Raw genomic sequence first — 10304 nt, 5'->3', positions numbered from 1 at the left:
CAGTAAAAAGAATAACAATTCTACATTATTTATACAAATGTAATGTTGACATTTGTGTTTTTGCAGGATCCTCACGTTGATGATAAATTGTTACCTTCTATGACCAAAACATGAGTGGAAAATATAGTTTCCTCACAAGCAAAGGGTCGCAAAAGTGTCATAGTTATTCTTTTTTCTTGAAAATGTAACTTTGCCATTTTAAACTATAATAATGACACAGGGGGCTGTTATATTAATGTTCAAATCCAAATTGATAAATACACCCTTCACTTAATTAATGTCTTTGCTCCTACCCAAGATGATCCCCACTTTAGGAACTCACTCCCTTTAGAAATACTTGCTCTAGGTGCTGTTCCTTTCACTGTGGTAGGAGATTTTAATAATATTTTGGATCCACTCTTGTATAGACCTTCCTTTTTCTTTTATTTCCACATTTTCAGAGACATCATCTAAAGATGCAAATATAATACACAATGAATCATTAGAGTACAAGAATAAATTAGAAGTTACAAAAGAGAGTTAATATAACCAATCAGAATAGACAGAGTGTAGACCGATCATCCTATACATCAGCAGGTAGATACTGTTGAACCAGGATCAAAATATAAATCAAATCAAATGGTCATACCACTCAAGAGTTCATATGAGTTACAAACAGATCCCATATCTTCAACCCTAATTTCCGTTTCCTTGCCCCTTAACTGAATATAAGCTAGATTAGATTGTATGGACCTTCCACTGTTAAATTTCCCCCCAAAACATTGTATGCTCCATTAAAAGCATTTATATCACACACCAAATTAGAAAATTACATGAGATTTACACACCCCACCGACAAGGATTTTACGTTTTTCTCTATGGTTCATTCTACATATTCATGTATAGACTATTTACTCTCTGCCAGAACTTTACATCATATTAATGCAAACCCAAGAATAGAACTAATTGCTCTCTCAGACCATGCTTTAATTTAATTGTATTTAACTCTAGAAGATATTCCTCAACATACACACAGGTGGAGATCGAATACGGATACTGTACTTTCTGAATCAAATCTACATATTCATGTATAGACTATTTACTCTCTGCCAGAACTTTACATCATATTAATGCAAACCCAAGAATAGAACTAATTGCTCTCTCAGACCATGCTTTAATTTAATTGTATTTAACTCTAGAAGATATTCCTCAACATACACTCAGGTGGAGATCGAATACGGATACTGTACTTTCTGAATCAAATCAACACAAATTATTGTCTGCCATCTCAGATTATTTCTGAAACAATAACACTATTCATTGGGAAGCATTTAAAGTATACACAGAGGCATCGCTATTACTAGTATTGCACATGAGAATAAGGTATTTAATGCCAAATTATTATCTTTAAAACAACAAATTACTACAGCTGAAAAACGTTTTATATCTTCCTCAGAAATACAGTTTAAAATACAATGCCTAAATCTTTGGTATATGTACAATAACCTGCTTAGTAAAAGAGTGGGTCATATTATATGTAAACAAAAAGTAAAATTTCAATTTAGTACTAATACATCTTCATCAAATATTTGCTATTTATCTACGAATTAAAAAAAGACAAAACCAGATTCATGCTATACAAAATTCAAATGGACATCGATGACTATCCACTACAGACAAAGGGTCATATTATGAGTTTGGTGCTATGTGGACCGCCGTACCAATGGTCCCGGTCCGAATGCTGCGAGTTCGGTGGTCCGACTGCCGTGTTATGAGTTGTGCGAAATACATTGGAAAAAACTGTGGCTGAACCACCAACACTGCCAGTACACCACCAACCGCCAGGGTTGCGGTCAGGGAAAACTAGCTGACATAGGGTGGTACACATAAGATTCACTGCTGTGTGTATTACAAGGTGACTTTTCAATGAGCTGACCATGGCGGTGGAACTGATAGATTCAAGTGAGCAGACACGAAGGGTGTGGGTTGTGTATTCACCACTTTCCTGTGAATTTGGTCAGATTTTGATGTTGATACCTTTCCTCAGGTCCTCCCTTCACAGTAGCATCTGAGGATTATTACCCAGTTTGCAGCAATCTACAGGTAAGTCATTTTTGTGGCATAAACTCATTGAATGGACTGCCCAGGTATGGGCCCGACTCTGGCAATGGATAGATGGTATTTTTCCACATGTATCATCATATGTATGCATCTAACACATGTGCAATGAAAATGGTCACACAGGCATCAATACGTATTGAAATGTAATCACCACCGCTGCAAAATCTCCACAGCCACACCACAGGCACTGTGGTAAACTCACAATACAGTGGTCTCCTGGCGGCCATGGGGTTCAGGCGCATGGATCACCAAACTCATAATAAGGCTCATAGTAAAAAAATATATATATATTTTTCAAATCTTTAGAGGGAAACCTTACAATGCTCAAGATAACGCAAATAACCAATTCCTCCTTCACTTCAATTTACCAAAATTATCAACTGAAAGAAATAGTCTTGATGCCCCTTTAACTATAGAAGAAGTCTGCACTGCAATTACACTCTTAAACTCCCAGAAAATGCCTATACCTGATGGTATTACAGGAGGATTTTACAATACTTTTGTCATTCAACAATTTTTGGTCCTTTTACACTTATTCAAAGATTTTCCTTTGAATGCTTCTGTTGATGGATCCTTCAAACACACTATAATGATGTGCTCCCTAAACAGGACAAAGACCACACACTGATTCCAAACTACTGATTTCACAAATTCATGAGGATTGTAAAATATATTTCAAAATACAGTTAGAATATCTCATGTATTAAATCAGATTATCCAATTAGACCAAACTGGTTTTATGAAGGGAAGATAATCGACGCACAATACTAGACTAATCTGTCACACTATTGCTTCTCTCCATAAAATTAAGTATCCCATTAATCTATTGCTTTAGATGCTAAAAAAGCAGTTGACAAGGTTAATTGGATATTTGTATTACAAATTATGCAGGAATGTTGTTTTCGCACAATGTTCATATCAATTATTAATGCAATGTAGTCCTCTCCTAGGCCAACTATACATATTTATGGTATGAGCACGCCATATTTTGTTTTATTTAGAGTCACCAGATAAAGTTGTACTTTATCTCTCTTACTATTTTTATTGCCATTGAACGTTTGTTGTACCTTGTTCATAACTTGGCAGGGAATTACTATTAATAACATAGTTCTTAAAGCTTCTGCTTATGCTAATGATTTCTTACTATATATTAGTGATTCTATAAGTGCTATGCTCATTATACTAGACATTATTAATAATTATCCATCATGATATAAATTAAGTATTAATAAGACAGAATTGTTCCTATTATATGTTTACTGTACAGCAGACATGTTATGTGGCACTAACATTCTCTAGAAATCATTTGGTCTAAAGTACCTGGGAAACTACTTTCAAAATGTAATAAATGACACGATTGATCTGAACTACAAAAATGTATATCCAAAGTTTCAGAGAAATTAGACAAATGGTCATAGTTGCAATTATCTTGGTGGGAAAAACTTGAACCTATTAAAATGGTAATAACCCCACAAATACTCTATGCATTATCAATGTTGCCTGTGTCATTTCCCACTACTTTCTTTAAGAAAATTAATAAAGCTCTTAAAGATTCATTTTTAATAATAACCCCACCAGGTTTAAATACAAAACCTTACAATTCTCTAAAATGGAGTTGGATTTGTTATTTCTGATTTTCAGGAATATCACGAAATATAATTTTTCCTTCTTAACTGCCCAAGACCCAGAGCAGTATTTAACTCCCAAATTGGATCTAATTGAGAGGAATATTACTGCATCATTTCAGTTGCCAGCAATTATTACTATGGATCTTAAAAAATGGGGGTATTGTTCTTCAATTCTCAACAGGACGAAATTTGTGTTAGTTAATTTTGACACTATTTGGCAACAAGATTGTGTCTTTGAAAAAAGTGTCATTATGGTTTTAGACTAAAGTGAATATACCTAGTTCTTGCTGGAATAAATGAATTGATGCTGACATATTTTACATTTCTGACATTTGTCACAGCAATATGTTTTTATCATTCTCAGATATAGAAGCTGACTTTAATATTTGGCACTCTGTTGTCCATTCAAATTATTCCTACAGCAAATCAAGAAAATGTGGCTCTGTAATGTCTCCAATTGGTTTCATTCTTCTATTTGTCAATCTGGCTCATTTTTAATAAATAATTGCTATTGGTTCCCTGTCAAATTACAATATACAAAACTCCATGGCAAATCAGATTGTGGGCGCTATACTCGGTACAATTAAACATATACTATTGGACTGTCCAATTATTTTAACATTTTGGTCCAATGTATGGGATAGAATTCCTCATACATTTTAGATTAGTATCTCTCTATCCTGTGAAATTGTTAAAACCATCATAATTCCTTTAAAAAAAAGGGGTATGAAAATATTTGGTCCTCCAATTTATTCTGATTATAAATGTATTACTATGCATTGGAAATGTGCTAACCTTTTGTCCGTACATGTCTGGTAGGAGTGGATGTTATATTCGAGATAAGGAATTGAACTATCTTTTAACAAAAATAAAAAGTGCTCTTCAATCAAATCTCTCATGTGGAAAACCTGGATTAATAAATCCCTACTTGCGAACTATAAATAGATATTTCAGCTATTGTTAGCCAGTATTGCATTAGTAGCCCTATATATGTTCTTACAATGTAGGTCAATATTAGGTTTTATATTGTTAATAAGTTCCCTTTTGTCATATATTTACATTACATATATAAAATAATATTGTTGGTTAACACATTTTTGTTGACATTTTTCTATTTAATTGTTCTTGTATTTTACAGAAATTCTATAAAATAATTTGAAATGTAGGAATGCAGGCAGAAACAGGGAGGCATAATATATAATTGTCACCTTAGATTTGGCAGAAACCAAAGGTCTGCTCCATTGTGGGAATGGTGTTGATGATTTTTATGAGTTCCTTTTCAGACATTAATTTGTGTCTGAATATAAATGTCAAATTGAAAGTTTTGCCTCTAAATCTTTATCAACATATGATAATACAATTGTTTTTAGACATTTAGAACTTTTATTCTGAAATTAAATATAGTCAAAAGGTTCTCACTAAGCCAGTAGTGCGAAAAAATTGGAAATATTAATTTAGAAGTTACTCAGCTATGGTTTGGAAATGTCCGTGGTTGCTTCTATTGGCAAAACAATATACTTTTTTGTTCTCCATCTGACATCTGTATTCTACATGGACCTGGAAGCACTTGAGCACTGCAGGGTTGGCTGCATGGAGGTACAGGGCTGCAAATATGGGGCCTTAATAATGAAGGCCTTGCGCCTCCGGTGCATCACTTTTAAAATATGAAAAAGTGACGTACCAGTGGCGCAAGGCCTTCATAAATGAGGCCCATGGGATTTACTTCTTCCGACATACTGTGTATATTGGCCTACTTCACTAGAAGTTGGCTACAGGCTTGGTACTGTCAGTCCTAAACTAAAAGAACCTATGTGATTGCATGTTTATAATCTGCACAACACAATGATTTCTGAATTCCAGTGAAAGACTTTTAATCTGAATTCAGATTGCACATTTTCACCACAAAGCCAAGGTATGCACAACTTGGGACATTTACTTACTTCCCATTATGTCAACTGCCGCTAAGGGCAGCAATAAAAGACCTCCACTTCTGTCTGTCTTGGTAGGTTTCTGTATGGTGCTCCAGATGTGGCTCATGGTATTCATTTCTGTTTTCACAATTCTCCTTTGGGTGTTCCTTGACCTGCCTCTTCTGTGTGCCTTGTGAGTTCTGGCGGAGAGCTTGTCTTGTGATGGAGTCTTGTTCTTTTCTGATGGTATGCCCTATCCATCTCCAACTTTTTCTAATAATGATGGTGTCCATTCACTCTTGCTTGCAAGATTCTTCACAGGTTACCTGTGTGGAAGGCAGAAACCTTGGTGATGTCGCTTTTTGCCTTTCACCAGCATTCTGAGTCATACAAGAGTTTTAAATAAACGCTGCTCTGGTAAAACCTCAGCTTGGTGTTGGGGCAGTACTGAGATGACCTCCACACAATGTTCAGAATCCAGAAGGCATTCCAGGTCTTGTTTAATATGATCTTGATGTCACTTCTTGCCCCTCCATCATGTCTGTTAGTACTGCCTAGGAGGTGAAGATTTCAGTCATGGCTAGACCCTCTCCATATAGAGGCCAATATTTTTATTTAGTAATAGAGCCTAATAATAAGTTACCGCTTCATCACTTGAATCACTGTTGGTGTCCCAATGGCAAGGAAGATGACCATCCTTCGTCTTCAATGCCCCACAACATCAGTGCAGCCAATATGGTTGTCATTGTGTACCAAAAAAAGAGTAAGGATAATACTTCTTGACACTGTTTTTATCCTACAATTCAGAACGGCAGATATTTCTTGGGTACAATGCTAAATGTTAGAGGTGAATGAATAGTTGAGGACATGGGTACTGGAAGTTTGTCAGGTAAGGCATTGTTAAGTGGTGAAGATGATGAAGAGAGTTAACAATGATTATTGTGGCCAGAGTTGGATTAATACCTTGAGAGGAGAGTTAGGGAGTGCATTGGCTATGAGAGTTCCAATAAGTGGTAACCTTGACACCCCCCATGTTTCATATCAAATTTCAAACAGCATGCAAAAGGGTTAATCATGATGTTATGTGATGTGACAGAGGAAAATTGGAGAAGCCAGACACTTAATGTTTCTAGTTGAACCACTGTGAAAGTGGCCTGAATTAGAGGGGATCAAGAAAATGACTTGTGATTGATGTGGGTGATCTTTTCTAAGAAGATGAGTTACCAGAGTTTATGTTGTGAGTGATACATACCTGAAAAGACATGGTATCCAAAATAGGGCCACTCTATAACTCTAATTGAAATAGTCGTGTGGAGAGTTTCCACAGAGTTATTATAGGTATCATGCAGTTGGCACGGAATGTTGGAGTGGAATTGGAAATTAGGAGATGTTGCAGGCATACAAGGTTACCCTTAGTGAAGTAAATGGCTATAACAAGTATCAATTAAAACACTGGCTAATTTTATTTTCCAGGAACAATTTGCGATGTATGGGGAAATTAGGATTGTGTCATAGTTACAAAAAAATATTAGAACAAATAGACCGATTGCTCAAGGTATATACACATCCTGTTTTGAATCCTTGTATGGTACAAAGGTGGTAAATTGGAAAATGGGCAGTGGGCTCTCATGAGAAGGGTACATAATGGTTAAAAAGCATGGCTTTCTGCCTCTATCAAGTTTTGAGTATTTTGTTATTCTGCTTTATTAGATGATGAGAAGGTGCAGCATTTATATAGTTTGCCACTGTTTAAGCATGATGGTGTATAAACTATTTGAGTGGGAGACAATCAGAGTTGCAATTGAAAGTTGGATGAGTGAATGGACATGTGATCTGGCAGAGATGAGGAAGTGTTCTTCTTGCAGTCATCCAGTGAGGTAGCAATAAGGAGAGCAGTGTTCCTGTTGACACGGAAAGTGGAAAAAACTCCAGTGCAGTGAGACCGAGGAAAGTGCAGAGGAGGTGGAAAAAAGAAATACTGGGTTTACAGTACGGATTTGTAGGAGGATTATTAGGCCAAAGAGACTGTACAGTTACATTTCTTAATAATCTCTCCACTTAAACGTCTGGCAATTTTTGCATAGTCTGCATCTTTGGTAGTTACAATTGTCTTACAAAAATTTACTTTTGTTAGTTTCACTTATATTTTACCCCTTTGTTGTTTTTCTTCTTTTCGTGCGGTGGAAGGTGATGTAGTGTTGGGCTTTGAATAAAGTTGTGTCATTGGTTGTTGTTTTCAAGTTGCACCAACATTCATTCTGTTGTTTATTCTGTGTCTTGCATCATTAGTATCTGAAGTTCTAATTCTGTGTTCTACCTGGACCTGAAGACAGTTAGAGGACATCTGAAGGAGTGGATGCACACTAGTCCAGGGTTGCTTCATCTATCATGCTTCCTGTATGAGTCTAATGCATTACAAATATTAACATAGAACTTCATGTAGGAGCCTATGGAATTGCAAATCACACCCCTAAAATGTAATTCCCTAAATAAAACAGAAACTCAAAACCTGAAAGCGATGATTGGAGTACACAGTGCTTTGAGATGGAAAGGAGTCAAAGGAGAGGCATCCAAGCAGAGGACCCCAAACTGGTGCTCCACGATGAGGACAGATGCTGGAAAAGGGAAGAGCAAGTGTGCTTCAAATACTACTTACCAGTCCTTCTCTAACCTCTTTCACTATAGAAATCCCTTGTCCAGCATTCAGTAGTCACTTGACTTTTAATTGTACAGAAGTCGAACAACAGAGAAAGACAATCAGAGCTAGTGGACAGTCACAGGAGGGTAGGTTATCATTCATCAGTGAGATGCACTGCAGCTGTAATCTCAAAATAAAGCAATGTTGCGTTTATTAAATAAATGCAAATAGTAGAAAATGTACTCCACCTAGCATGTTTTAATGTTTATTTCTTATTCCTTTATATCTCCAATAGCATACCTGAAAAGCTCTGCCAAGCACAGGTTTCCAGGTGTACTACTGAGCATGTCAGGGGATATGTCAAATGGGGTCCACATTTTTTTTGTGCAAAGTTCTCCACAGTGGGGAAACCGCACCGGGGGAATGCTGCCCTTTGTCAATTTGCATATTTTTATTCTGAGAGGAAGACATTTTGACCTACAGAGAAAGCCCTTTCCCTACTTCCCCCAAAAATCTGGAGGTGATCTGTTTCCATTCCCATTCTGTAAGATGAGTTACTCCCGCCCTTGGCTGGAGTAAATCGCCGACCATTTTCAGGGTGGAAGGGAATTAGATAAAATGTTGTGAATAGCAACAAATGTATATGTTTTCCGATCAAGAGAGCTCCAGGGAGAGAAAGGAGGGAGAGCCACCTCAGCAGGCTCCTACATAGAGAAGCTTGGCATAAGCACCGTGGATAGGGCCCCCAGCGTTGACATTACACCCTCAGCACTCGTAAGGTGGACGCGGTATTCGAAGTGCTTTAGAAAACCATCCGAGCGAGCTGTGCGTCCCCTCTCCATGTGCAGGGCGGAGCGGGCCACCCCCAGCCATCGTTGTTCAAGCTCAGAATGACCAACGAAGCACCTCTCCCAAAGAAGGTTCGACTGAGTGAAGCAGATTTCAAAGTCTTGTCTAGAGATGAACTAGTACAAAGGATGGTTGAGACTGTCACTTCAGACTCACAGCTGCTCTACGCCCAGCCCACCTTCGAAATCTTCATGCTGCAGTCCAAGGACTTCATGAGCTTGGACAGGGAGCTCTGGAACTTCCTCTGCAGCCTGCGTATGAGTTCTCGCCGGTCATCCTGTACAACAAGGAAGTCTACGGCTACTCTTCGTGCCGCGCACTGGTGCCCCAGCCCGGACAAGCCGCAGCCAGCAATCGCGACCAAGCCCCCCACCAAGATGAAGCGTGGCTATATAAGTGGGCGCCAGAAAGTGGCAGCGAGCTGGCCGGAGGGCGGGCAGCACCAGCAGTGGTGACGAGCATGAAAAAAGTAGCACTAGTAGCGGCGGTAGCTGAAGCAGCGGCTGTAGAAGCCCCCTACCAAGCCCGCTACCTACTTGCACCTGGGCCGCTCCCTGGAGGACATCTGGGGGCAGCCACTCCACACCTGCTGGCCAGCTTCCCCCACATCTGTGTGCTGGACTTGTCGTGCGAGACCAGTCCGATGGCTGCCCGGCACCAGGCACAGCACATCCTGCGGGTCAGCCGGGAGCCCGTGGTGTACATACGCTGTTTCCCCGTGGCCTGCCCCTAGCGCTGTGAAAGGGCTGTTTACAAACCTGAACCACACTTTACTGACATTCCTCCGAGCCCTACCTCATGGCCCCGGCATCCAAAGATGCATTCTAGAGTCAGACCAATAGCACATCGCCCCTGAGGGATTGGCTGGAGTCCCCGGGCCACGTGAGGCCTGCATTCACAATAGAACATCCCGAACCTATCCCCACCATCTTGGGGGGATCTCCTGAGGAGGGTCCCAAAGGAGTACAGGCTTTCCTTTATGGCCTTGTGTGAAACGGCCTGCCTGAACTGACTACCCAATGAGGATTTTTGTATGAAACGCCCTCCCTAAACTGCCATTTAAAAACCTGGCTTGCCTCTCTGGAGTTTGATCTTCCGCATATAGCCCACACATGTGACTGCTTCATTTGCCCTATCACTGCATAGTTGGAGATGCTTCAGAGTGACGGTCAAGTGATG

General features: G+C 39.0%; 1 pseudogene; it reads left to right on the top strand.

Moving 5' to 3' along the window:
- The first annotated feature begins 9166 nt into the window (after positions 1-9166).
- LOC147750724 (coiled-coil domain-containing protein 71L-like) lies at positions 9167-9858 on the top strand (annotated as a pseudogene).
- The last annotated feature ends 446 nt before the right edge of the window (positions 9859-10304 follow it).

The sequence above is a fragment of the Lissotriton vulgaris genome, chromosome 1_1 (assembly GCF_964263255.1).
Source record: "Lissotriton vulgaris chromosome 1_1, aLisVul1.2, whole genome shotgun sequence".
NCBI lineage: Eukaryota > Metazoa > Chordata > Amphibia > Caudata > Salamandridae > Lissotriton > Lissotriton vulgaris.
This window is presented reverse-complemented; position numbering and strand designations above follow the sequence as displayed.